The 12,698-nt window shown below is 38.0% G+C and overlaps 2 non-coding genes across 2 annotated transcripts; both read right to left on the bottom strand.

The window, feature by feature from the left end:
* Positions 1-3,053: 3,053 nt before the first annotated feature.
* Positions 3,054-3,172, bottom strand: LOC136970747 (5S ribosomal RNA). Its single transcript, XR_010880030.1, has one exon. It is a non-coding gene; the product is annotated as a 5S ribosomal RNA (ribosomal RNA).
* Positions 3,173-12,349: 9,177 nt separating this feature from the next.
* LOC136970755 (5S ribosomal RNA) lies at positions 12,350-12,468 on the bottom strand. Its single transcript, XR_010880033.1, has one exon. It is a non-coding gene; the product is annotated as a 5S ribosomal RNA (ribosomal RNA).
* Between the last annotated feature and the right edge of the window lie 230 nt (positions 12,469-12,698).

Here is a 12,698-nt window from a genome sequence, read left to right as displayed (position 1 = left end):
TTTCAGCGTGGTATGGCCGCTGTCGAAAACAAACTGCCTTTACAGCATCACTTATGCATATTCGTAGCCAATTCGCGCCTCCAGTATCGCTTTTCGTCCCACTTCCCTTCGCATTCCACGCTAAATACACTTTAAACCAGGTCTTTTGAAAGCGCTCGACAGGAATCGATGGAAAAAAGTTTATTAAAAATTGACAATTTTACTAATTTAATAAGACTTATTATATAATGCATCTGTCTAGATATATGTAATATTATAAATAATAAACAATCGAAAGATCACACCAGCAATTCTTTTATTGTCACAATGTTGGCTTGCAAGTTTTCATTTATTTCATTTAAATTATATGCTATTCTTTCCAAATCAGCCCCTGTACGTCATACTTTACCTTTAACAATAGAGTCGTGCCGGTCATCTATCTAACTCTTTTAGGGGGAAAAAATTTTTCAATTGAAATAACGTGAATTTTGGTTTGCGTCGGACACAGTTAGTACATAGTCGAATCTCCTGTTGTCCATATCTTTCATCTATCTAACTCCGTTCTCGAGATAAGGAAAAGACGGACAGTCTACGGTTTTTTTTTCCAATTGCAGGCCAATAAAATTCTTGTTTGCTTGTCCCATTATGATTACGTAGCTTAACAGTAAGTAGGAAGGTTGAAGGGGTCGACTGTCGAAAAAGTTTGCAGACGACTGAAACCCCGAAATTTTCAAAGTCGTTTTTCAGCAAAATCGTGACTTTTACCAGGTAAAACCCATACGCCATTCTGCGAGTTCGCCTACACCGTTTAGTGAACACAACAATGGCAGCGCTTATTTTTAACTTCAGGCTTTTCATTTGGCATTTTATTTTGTAGCTTAGTACAGTGAAACTAAAAATGGATGACTCAAACAAAGAGCCAAACAACAATAATGAGTAGCCGAGGTATACAAGTGTTCCCGACAAAGCGGAAATTTCTTTAAGCGCATTAATTAAGCAGATTGATTAACTAAATGGCAAAAGTATATGGAATTGGGGTTACTATACTTGAAGTTTATTTTTTTTTCGGTCGTAAGTGTCATGATAAAATCGCAATTTTTATTCATCTTTATACGAGAATATTAGGTTTTTGCCTGCATATTGACGCTAACATTAACGCACGACTATATGCAAGGAGAGGTCCGCGGAAATCACGCGATTCGGCCAAACTTTTAATATTAAATTTCGTGGCAACGCAACAATAAAACTCTGTAATGACAAATTGTCAGAGTTCTATTGTTGCGAGCGGACGATTATCGCTATCGCCAACGGTTTGATTTTCGGTTGGTGCGATAAAAAATTTGCTTGTTTCGAGCGTTATTTATTTCTTATTTAGATTTGCTTCGTATTCTGCACTTCTGTTGGTAAGTTTAAATTACGATGTTTCTAAATTTAGGTATTTTGGAAAGTCGAATTTGACAATTAGTGTCAATGGCTATCGGACAAATCTCTATTTGCATAAGAATTAATCGATCGTCGCGCGGTTTCTTCACAGAGACGACGAATGTGGTGTTTCCTCTTATTTCGGGACATACTTTTCACTCTTAATTAATTTTCTTTAGGCCCAAATCCAATGGAATTGTTAAAACAAGACGGAAATTAATAAATACATTACATTGGTATTCCCCGGCTACAGTTTACATGCGCATCACATCCCATATGAAACTCGCACCGTTATATAGTCTGAACTTTAATTAAACGAAATAATTCGAGGTTATTCGTCAGCGCGTTTTCTCTATTTTCACAAAGGTTTTGTGTTATGGCAATGGACAGAATTGTATAATTTGTAGAAGCTGATTTCTCTAAATATATGAGCATCTCACTTGCCAAATCGTTAACTGCATAAAACAAAACGTTTAAAATGAAATTTAATTTTTAAAAATTCGATAAATATTAAAATTGCACACTTTTAGATCCATTAAAAACGTTTCTACTTCTATTGATATTTATTTCCATCCACATGGAAACATTTTTAATATAGAAACAGACGATAAAACGTGATAAAGTAATTAAAATGAGTACGACAGTTTGGCAATGAACTAAAAAATGTAATAGGTGTTCGGAAATTCACCAACATAACCGCTCTCCTGCTTTCACAGCGCCGAATTCACCAAAATGCCGTTCCGCAGTATCCAGAGTCACGGCAGTCACGCAGCGCCAAGTGAAATATTCACTGACTGACTACATATACAGGAATCAGAGTTGTCGATTTCTCCGCCATCCAAACGTCTGTAGTAAATGTGAATATCTCGTTCGGAAGACACTTGCTTTCTTAGGTAGCGTGTAGAACTTCAGGTTTTTCTATAAAGGGGTCGCCGAAATATAAGCAATTTAAGTGCAAAGATGGCCATAAAAGCTGTATTTTTCTTTCTTTCTTCTTTTCTTTCTTTTTCTTCTTTTACTTATTCATTTGGCGGTGCTGATGCTCTTAGAGAAAAAACACTACTGGGTCTAGAGAGCTCAAATTTTAAACTTAAGCCTTTCTCGTTATCAGTGAGGAGCTAACGAAACTTGCGGGTCGATAGGTCAAAGTTGGCGGAGGTCCGATCTTTTACCTTTATCGCTTCCTAGGAAAAAATTGCATCCAAACGAAACGAATGATTTTCATTCGAAATGTTGCCCAGAATAACAGAAGCTCAAATTTATGCAAATTAAACAGCGAATTGTCGCCACCGTCGCTCTCTTTTTATCTGTTTTGTATAGACAAATTCTATTTAATTCTAAACCTACATTATAAATATATTTCACATTTAATGACTTGTGCCATTGGAATTTTTAGTAAATTTAAATATATATAATAGGCTGTTGCTTGATTTTGATGATAGCTGTCTGTAGTATGTTGTTTCACACGTGATAAAGGCATTTAAACGCCCAGTGTACCCTTTGTAATTGACAGTGAGAATTTTAAAAGCAATGTACAGGGTATAGAAAAGAAATGTTTGCTTGATTAAATAGAAATTACTGCGCCAGGTACTGATAAATTTTATTAGACCAAAGAAAAAGAGATAGGTGGAAGAACGAAAGCAAAAAAATAGTGACAGCAGCACCCGGTATTCCCAGGTCGTCTCCGTCCCAAGTACTGACCGGGCCCGACGCTGCTTGACTTCGGTGATCGGACGAGAACCGGTATTTTCAGCGTGGTATGGCCGCTGTTTTTTTTTTTTTTTTTTTTTTTTTTTTAAAGACAAATTTTATTATTTAAATACTAAGATGTACAAAGATATTTACAATACACAGCGTTTGTAGCTGCACAAAATAGTACAATGAATTAATATAGAGACATTTACATACACTCTTTAAATGTTACATAACAATCGATACGCAAAGTTACATTAAGGTAGTAGAGTTAACCAGAACAAGAGACTTATGCTTTACAATTAATCTTAGACGTTTACACACATTTTATCATAGTTGGTTATAAACAACCCAGTATTTTCCCAACTTTTTTTATCGTACCACTTTTTGTGATTTGTTTGATAGGGGACAGTTTCAATTAACTGAGTTAGGTAGAGTTTGCACTTTACAAACGTACAGATATTTGTGACTTTTTGGAAGAAGGCCGTGCATCTGCTTCTCCATATTGACTCTATTATGATTGCAATGCAGGCAATCACTTGCACAGACAAATTGTTCATATCAAGTCTACGGAGCTCACCTATTGTTTGTGGGATAGTAAAAAGGCATTTTTTTTGTACGAAGTTCCAAAGATTTTTTGCGTGCGTGCAATCGAAAATTGCGTGCTGAAAGGTTTCTGTCTGCTTGCAGATTGGACAATCACCACTGTTTTGTTGGTTTCTGTTTAATTTCCATTCGTTGGTTTGGAGGCAGTTATGATAGATTCTCCAGAAGGTACTTTTAGCTTTGTTTTTAATAGGTAGTTTCAAGACAGTGCTGATTATTTTACTATTCGACAAATGCTGGTCGAGTACAAGAATTTGCGGTTTTGGTATTATGGTATCCACAAGCATCCAATATAGCTTTTGGGGTTTAGTGGTGAAAATTGTGTCATCGTTAAAGAAATCGGTTAGGTATTTATAGCAACTGGTAACGTTTTTTAATAAAGCGGGTAACTTGTAACTTTTGTCCAGCCTTTCTGTCGTCACAATTATGTTAGGAATATAAGGCTGAAGAAGACTTTTTGCTATCGGGGTCCAAGGCGTGTATTTATATAAGTTATTAATAAGAGAAATCCTACTTACAATCGCTTTTACAGATATATCGAATAAGGATAGGCCAGCATTTTCGATGCTGTTATAGATGGTTGTTCTCCTGATTGGTTCGTAACTCGAGGACCATACAAAGCTTGCTGTGATCCTATTGATTTTTTTGGCCACCCCTTGGTCAAAGGCTGGGTTCTTAACAGGTACCAAAATTGTGATAAGATTTTTGTATTGGCTACTCTTGCTCTGCCGTACAGGGAAAAATTTCTCCCACTCCAGTGGAATGCAGTTTTATTTATTTTATTTATTATGTCGATCCATTGAGTATTGGTGTTTTCTCCTATAAGCGTTCCTAGAATTTTTAAATTTTTTTTACTCCACTTAAAACCTGCGTAGGTGTTTGGTAGGTCTTTCCATGCTCCCATCCACAAACCAGTGCATTTTGTAGGATTTATTCCTGTCCCAGAGGCTTTCTCGAATTCCTCAAATATAGGTTTTATTCTTGGAATACTGTTTAAGCTCGTCAGAACTAGAGTGATGTCATCTGCGTATGATAGATACTTTATCTCTGTGTTTTTGTCGTTTGGCGGGTGATATCCGCTGATCGAGTGCGAAGTTTTAAGGTAACAAAATAGAGGTTCTAAGCATAGGACGAAAAGCAACATGGACAGAGGACATCCTTGTCGTACTGAGCACCCTATCCTGAACTTTTCGGTCAGTTGATTATTAATAAGCAATTGGCTATGTGCATTTGCGTAACATAGCTTTGTCCAGGCTATGAAGCTTTTACCAACATTGCAATGTTCGAGAATGCTCCACAAATAGTCATGACAGATGTTATCGAATGCTCTCCTCAAATCAATTTGCAAGAAGCAACAAGAGTCGAAGTTATTTTGAACAAGGTCGTGTATCGTCTGTGCTAGGAGGATGTTAGTATGAATGCAGCGACCTTTTATTCCGCAAGTTTGCTCTTTGTTGATCAGCTCAGAGATGACGTTTTGTAACCGGTTGGCTAGGATTTTAGTTAAAATTTTATAATCAGTGTTTAGAAGAGATATGGGTCTCCAGTTTTTAATCTCTTTTAATTCCTCCGCAATTTTGGTTTTCGGGATGAGTGTTATTATCCCTTGACTAAAATTATCCGGAAACTGCTCACCAGAGATGAATGAGTTATACATCTGCGCCAGTTTGTGACTGATGAGCGGGAAAAATTGCTTATAAAATTCCACCGGTAGTCCATCTGGTCCCGGAGTTTTATTGTTCGGCATGGATTTAAGTATCCATTGGCTTTCGTCGTATGTGATATCCTTGTTAAGGGGGCTATTTCTGCCGGGAGGCAGAATCGGTAGAAGGGAAACAAATTTTTTGGCGCTTTCGGAAAAATAGTGTTTTTCGGCTAACAGGTCTTTGTAGTAGTTGAGGTATGTAGTCTGTATTGTTTTGTTATCTGTCGTGCTATTTCTGTTTACGTTTACTTCTTTAATTGTTTTGCTTTTTATTTGCTTCTTTTCAAGTTGGTAGAAGCGTTTCGTGGGTTTTCCTTCCATACTATGAAACTCAGCTCGAGAACGAATGAATACACCTCGCAGTTTTTCTTCTTGCATGTGTTTTAGTTCTTCTCTGGCAAAAAGAATGTCTTTCGTGTGATCTCCTGGGTTCGTTATATTTTTCTCTACAGCCGATTTCAGTTTGTTTATTAATTCTTGCCGCCGTTGTTTGGCTTCGGCTTTACGTTGGGAGCTAATACGAATGGCAGTTTGTTTTGTGAAGTTTTTCAGATCTAGCCACCATTTGACGGGGTTCACGTGACGCTGATCGAACAAGATCTTCGAAGTAATTTCAGCAAGAAAGTCAACATCGTTGAGCAGGGAAACGTTAATCTTCTAGTGCGTGTTGCTTTTGTTTATCGGTGAAGCTCCACGTGGCGTAAAATCCATCGAGAGTTTTACCAGGCTGTGATCCGACCAATGCGATGGCTCAATATCAGAAGTGGTTGTCATTGTAATAAGCTTACTCGTGAGATAAAATCTATCTAAACGAGAATGGGCTTTGTTTTGGTGGTACGTGTATTCTCTTTTGTTCGGAAAAAGATAACGCCAAATATCTGTCAGGTCGTGCTTCGCTTTAAACCGTTTAAAGCGTTTTTTTTCAGGTTCGTTCGAATTTCTGCCGATTCTGTCACGATCAGATTCGACGAAGTTAAAGTCACCCCCCATAATAATCTCGAAGGGGACTTCCATTAACTCCTCCATGTTTGAAATGAATTCTATCCGGTTTTTCGCATTGTTGGCTGGGAAATATACCGCAGTGATACGTAAGATTTCATCACCGATAGCTACATCACATGTGGCCATACGACCTTGGTTGTCACTAAACATGTGTAAAATTTCAATGTCATTTTTTATAAAGATTATTACCCCTCTGCTTGAGCTGTCGCCGAAAGAACAGACGCATTTGAAGTAGTTGCCAATTTTATTTTGGAACTGTGTAGTATTCCAGTTGTCTCTTAATCTGGTATCCTGTACGAGAGCAATGTCAACACTATTATGTAACATGTAATGCAATAATAGGTTTTGCTTGTGGTTATCGTTAAGACCGTTAATATTTGCGGATATCAGGCATAATTTATTTCGCATTGTGGTGGGATAATCATGACCTTTTGGTTCGTACTACCTGTATGTTCCATTTCCTGTTCATCTGACTGAGGGTCCTCTTTTACTATTGAATTTTCTCGGGGCTTTTCCTCTTGGCTTATGGTATTTAACACCTCGTATTTATTTGTGATTGTTACTGGTTCAGCAGAATCTATGATCTGTTTACCAGTGTTACTATCTGTTTTATTTCTTTCTTCGTTGAGATTGAACGAAGGAGTAAATTTTATTTTTCTCCTACACTTTTTCTTTCTTTGATGGTCCGGGATATTTTCAGGTGATGATTCATTACCTGACGAGTTTTGAGCTACGGCAGTACCTGGCGTGTTTTTCAACGGTTGTTCGCTTTTGTACTGTTCAACAATAGGAAATGCCGCGGGCGTAACCGTTCCTGGTAGTAAGGGTGTGTTGTCTGCACGTGTTAATCTATTGTTCTCCAACTCTTTGTCTACGATTTCGGCCCACGTGCCACCTGTAGCCACGACGGAAGCGGCCGTTTTTCCTACGCACGATTCCGTTACGTGTCCGAATCTAAAACATTTTTCGCATTTTTTGGCAGTACAATTACGTCTGATATGCCCAAAACCTTTGCAGCGGTAGCAGAGTAACGGCCTACCCGCGATCACGACCGATCCGGTCATGCCTTTAACCTTAATAAAGTATGGTAAGCTTTCAATTCCGATTATTTGCTTCAGTTCCAACCAAATTCTACGTTTGTTCGTTAGCACGTGCTCCAGCCCGGGAGCATTCAGTTTTAAGAATTCGGCTTTCAATATTCTACCGTAGTTAATAAAATGTCGGTTTACTAGTTCATGCGAAAATACTAGAGGTAACCAGTAAATGTTAATTACTACCTTTCTGTTTTCTATTGGTAAAATTCTACAACGCTTACCTTTCACTTGTATCTCTTTTAAATTTAACAGAGAATTCACCGCACTTTCGTTCTTTAGCCCGATAGTGTAGACGTGCGTGACCACGCTCGCGTCGAAATGGACGATATCGTTTAACTGTATGACTTCACTCACTGCCGGAACAAAGTCCTGTAACTCGTACGGTCCACTGCCGGGATCGACGATAAAAAGTAAAGTATTTCTCCAGTCCGTATCATTTGGGAAGTTTAGTAAACGTAAAATATCCGAATCAGACAAACGGTGGCTTTCACCACTTACACTTTGAGAGTCGCCAGTTGTAGAGCGCGCCATTACACGTCTTGCTCACACGACGGCCGAACCGGTTCTCAGCGTGGTGTGGCCGCTGTCGAAAACAAACTGCCTTTACAGCATCACTTATGCATATTCGTAGCCAATTCGCGCCTCCAGTATCGCTTTTCGTCCCACTTCCCTTCGCATTCCACGCTAAATACACTTTAAACCAGGTCTTTTGAAAGCGCTCGACAGGAATCGATGGAAAAAAGTTTATTAAAAATTGACAATTTTACTAATTTAATAAGACTTATTATATAATGCATCTGTCTAGATATATGTAATATTATAAATAATAAACAATCGAAAGATCACACCAGCAATTCTTTTATTGTCACAATGTTGGCTTGCAAGTTTTCATTTATTTCATTTAAATTATATGCTATTCTTTCCAAATCAGCCCCTGTACGTCATACTTTACCTTTAACAATAGAGTCGTGCCGGTCATCTATCTAACTCTTTTAGGGGGAAAAAATTTTTCAATTGAAATAACGTGAATTTTGGTTTGCGTCGGACACAGTTAGTACATAGTCGAATCTCCTGTTGTCCATATCTTTCATCTATCTAACTCCGTTCTCGAGATAAGGAAAAGACGGACAGTCTACGGTTTTTTTTTCCAATTGCAGGCCAATAAAATTCTTGTTTGCTTGTCCCATTATGATTACGTAGCTTAACAGTAAGTAGGAAGGTTGAAGGGGTCGACTGTCGAAAAAGTTTGCAGACGACTGAAACCCCGAAATTTTCAAAGTCGTTTTTCAGCAAAATCGTGACTTTTACCAGGTAAAACCCATACGCCATTCTGCGAGTTCGCCTACACCGTTTAGTGAACACAACAATGGCAGCGCTTATTTTTAACTTCAGGCTTTTCATTTGGCATTTTATTTTGTAGCTTAGTACAGTGAAACTAAAAATGGATGACTCAAACAAAGAGCCAAACAACAATAATGAGTAGCCGAGGTATACAAGTGTTCCCGACAAAGCGGAAATTTCTTTAAGCGCATTAATTAAGCAGATTGATTAACTAAATGGCAAAAGTATATGGAATTGGGGTTACTATACTTGAAGTTTATTTTTTTTTCGGTCGTAAGTGTCATGATAAAATCGCAATTTTTATTCATCTTTATACGAGAATATTAGGTTTTTGCCTGCATATTGACGCTAACATTAACGCACGACTATATGCAAGGAGAGGTCCGCGGAAATCACGCGATTCGGCCAAACTTTTAATATTAAATTTCGTGGCAACGCAACAATAAAACTCTGTAATGACAAATTGTCAGAGTTCTATTGTTGCGAGCGGACGATTATCGCTATCGCCAACGGTTTGATTTTCGGTTGGTGCGATAAAAAATTTGCTTGTTTCGAGCGTTATTTATTTCTTATTTAGATTTGCTTCGTATTCTGCACTTCTGTTGGTAAGTTTAAATTACGATGTTTCTAAATTTAGGTATTTTGGAAAGTCGAATTTGACAATTAGTGTCAATGGCTATCGGACAAATCTCTATTTGCATAAGAATTAATCGATCGTCGCGCGGTTTCTTCACAGAGACGACGAATGTGGTGTTTCCTCTTATTTCGGGACATACTTTTCACTCTTAATTAATTTTCTTTAGGCCCAAATCCAATGGAATTGTTAAAACAAGACGGAAATTAATAAATACATTACATTGGTATTCCCCGGCTACAGTTTACATGCGCATCACATCCCATATGAAACTCGCACCGTTATATAGTCTGAACTTTAATTAAACGAAATAATTCGAGGTTATTCGTCAGCGCGTTTTCTCTATTTTCACAAAGGTTTTGTGTTATGGCAATGGACAGAATTGTATAATTTGTAGAAGCTGATTTCTCTAAATATATGAGCATCTCACTTGCCAAATCGTTAACTGCATAAAACAAAACGTTTAAAATGAAATTTAATTTTTAAAAATTCGATAAATATTAAAATTGCACACTTTTAGATCCATTAAAAACGTTTCTACTTCTATTGATATTTATTTCCATCCACATGGAAACATTTTTAATATAGAAACAGACGATAAAACGTGATAAAGTAATTAAAATGAGTACGACAGTTTGGCAATGAACTAAAAAATGTAATAGGTGTTCGGAAATTCACCAACATAACCGCTCTCCTGCTTTCACAGCGCCGAATTCACCAAAATGCCGTTCCGCAGTATCCAGAGTCACGGCAGTCACGCAGCGCCAAGTGAAATATTCACTGACTGACTACATATACAGGAATCAGAGTTGTCGATTTCTCCGCCATCCAAACGTCTGTAGTAAATGTGAATATCTCGTTCGGAAGACACTTGCTTTCTTAGGTAGCGTGTAGAACTTCAGGTTTTTCTATAAAGGGGTCGCCGAAATATAAGCAATTTAAGTGCAAAGATGGCCATAAAAGCTGTATTTTTCTTTCTTTCTTCTTTTCTTTCTTTTTCTTCTTTTACTTATTCATTTGGCGGTGCTGATGCTCTTAGAGAAAAAACACTACTGGGTCTAGAGAGCTCAAATTTTAAACTTAAGCCTTTCTCGTTATCAGTGAGGAGCTAACGAAACTTGCGGGTCGATAGGTCAAAGTTGGCGGAGGTCCGATCTTTTACCTTTATCGCTTCCTAGGAAAAAATTGCATCCAAACGAAACGAATGATTTTCATTCGAAATGTTGCCCAGAATAACAGAAGCTCAAATTTATGCAAATTAAACAGCGAATTGTCGCCACCGTCGCTCTCTTTTTATCTGTTTTGTATAGACAAATTCTATTTAATTCTAAACCTACATTATAAATATATTTCACATTTAATGACTTGTGCCATTGGAATTTTTAGTAAATTTAAATATATATAATAGGCTGTTGCTTGATTTTGATGATAGCTGTCTGTAGTATGTTGTTTCACACGTGATAAAGGCATTTAAACGCCCAGTGTACCCTTTGTAATTGACAGTGAGAATTTTAAAAGCAATGTACAGGGTATAGAAAAAAAATGTTGGTTAATATGTGGCTAGGTAATTTAAGATGGCGGCCGTACCTGTTGCGACAGGCGATGCTCCTGACGGCGACTGTTGCGAGCGATACGCGATTACGGCATCTGCTATCGTTTGGAAATCTCGGCACCGGAGAGTGTAGAGTGCTTATTTTGTAATTTGGCACTTCTTTATGCAAATCGCTTCGGCTTTTTTTTTGCGGTGAAATTATGCAAATTTTCGTTTTCGTTTGCAAGGTTGTGGCGTATCCGAGACATTTTTGTTGTTAGGTTTCTTAGAATTTTTTTACTGCTCTCTTTACGGTACGTGTTTCTTTTTTTTCGTATCGAGGTTTATTTTTGACGTTTTGCGTTTTGTTTATTTCGTTTTTTATGGAATTTTAGAAAGAAAGAGAATAACCTGAGAATAATAATAATGTCGATTGAAGTGTGATAATTTGGGAAAAATTCTGGACTATGTGTGATTCGTTAATGTCTTTTGAATTGCTTGGAAGCAAATTTAACGATTTGGGGATGGACGAGAGAATTCCGTCTGACGTGAAATTGGCCGTAAAACTAGGTTTGCAACATGTTGAAGCCGTTTGTACCGCTTGTGTTCGTGCGTCGAAGTTGGTGTACCGTGCCGACAGGAACTCCGTGGCTATGAAATTCGCTTATTGTAAAAGGAACTCTTCCGCTTTTGAAGGTACTTTTAGGGGTATATGCGGACACATTTCTTGGGAAAAAGTGTTTTCCTCCGTATGGCACTTGCTGTGCTTGGAATGCATTCTAAACAACGCGGCCTTTGCGGGCTCTACCGCCCCAGAACCCCGAAACAAAAAGGAAGAAACGGAAACTAAGGGGATGGAAAGTACAAGTGGGAATGTCAAACGGGCAAAGAAAAGAAAAGAAGCGTCCCAAGCCGAATCGAAAACCGGTCAGCAAGTCGTCGTTGCCAAAAAAAAAAGCGGAAATGACAGCCTTCGTGTAGGTGGTGTAGGTGAGAAAAATATTTGTTTTTTTTCGTATACTTAGTAATAGTAGTATTAGTTTATACATGGAACGCACATTTTTTTTTAGTTACGCGTTGGCGTTTTTTCGAGGTGGTCACGTGATCGCGTCTCTCTGGCAACAGCCGCCACGGGGATCGTCGGCATCGCGTCTCGCTTCCAACAGTCACAGTCGGGAGCATCGCCAGTCGCAACCGATTAGGCCGCCATCTTGAATTACCTAGCCACAAATATAGAAAAGAAATGTTTGCTTGATTAAATAGAAATTACTGCGCCAGGTACTGATAAATTTTATTAGACCAAAGAAAAAGAGATAGGTGGAAGAACGAAAGCAAAAAAATAGTGACAGCAGCACCCGGTATTCCCAGGTCGTCTCCGTCCCAAGTACTGACCGGGCCCGACGCTGCTTGACTTCGGTGATCGGACGAGAACCGGTATTTTCAGCGTGGTATGGCCGCTTTTGTTTCCAAAAAAAAAAATTTATTATTCAAATTACTACTTTATACAAAGATATGTACAACACGCAGCGTTCATAGATGAACAACAAGGTGCTATAATCTAACCATACAGATATTTACATACGTTTCTTCAATGTTTCATAATATTCGTTAAGCGAATTTACATTAAAGTAATTGAATTAACCAAAGCAAGAAAATTATGCTTTACAATTCATACTAGACGTTTAAACACAT

This window comes from Centruroides vittatus, unplaced genomic scaffold (genome assembly GCF_030686945.1).
Source record: "Centruroides vittatus isolate TY-2023 unplaced genomic scaffold, ASM3068694v2 contig_1049, whole genome shotgun sequence".
In the NCBI taxonomy this organism is placed as follows: Eukaryota; Metazoa; Arthropoda; class Arachnida; order Scorpiones; family Buthidae; genus Centruroides; species Centruroides vittatus.
Note: the sequence above shows the minus strand (reverse complement) of the source record. Positions and strands in the feature narration are given on the sequence as shown.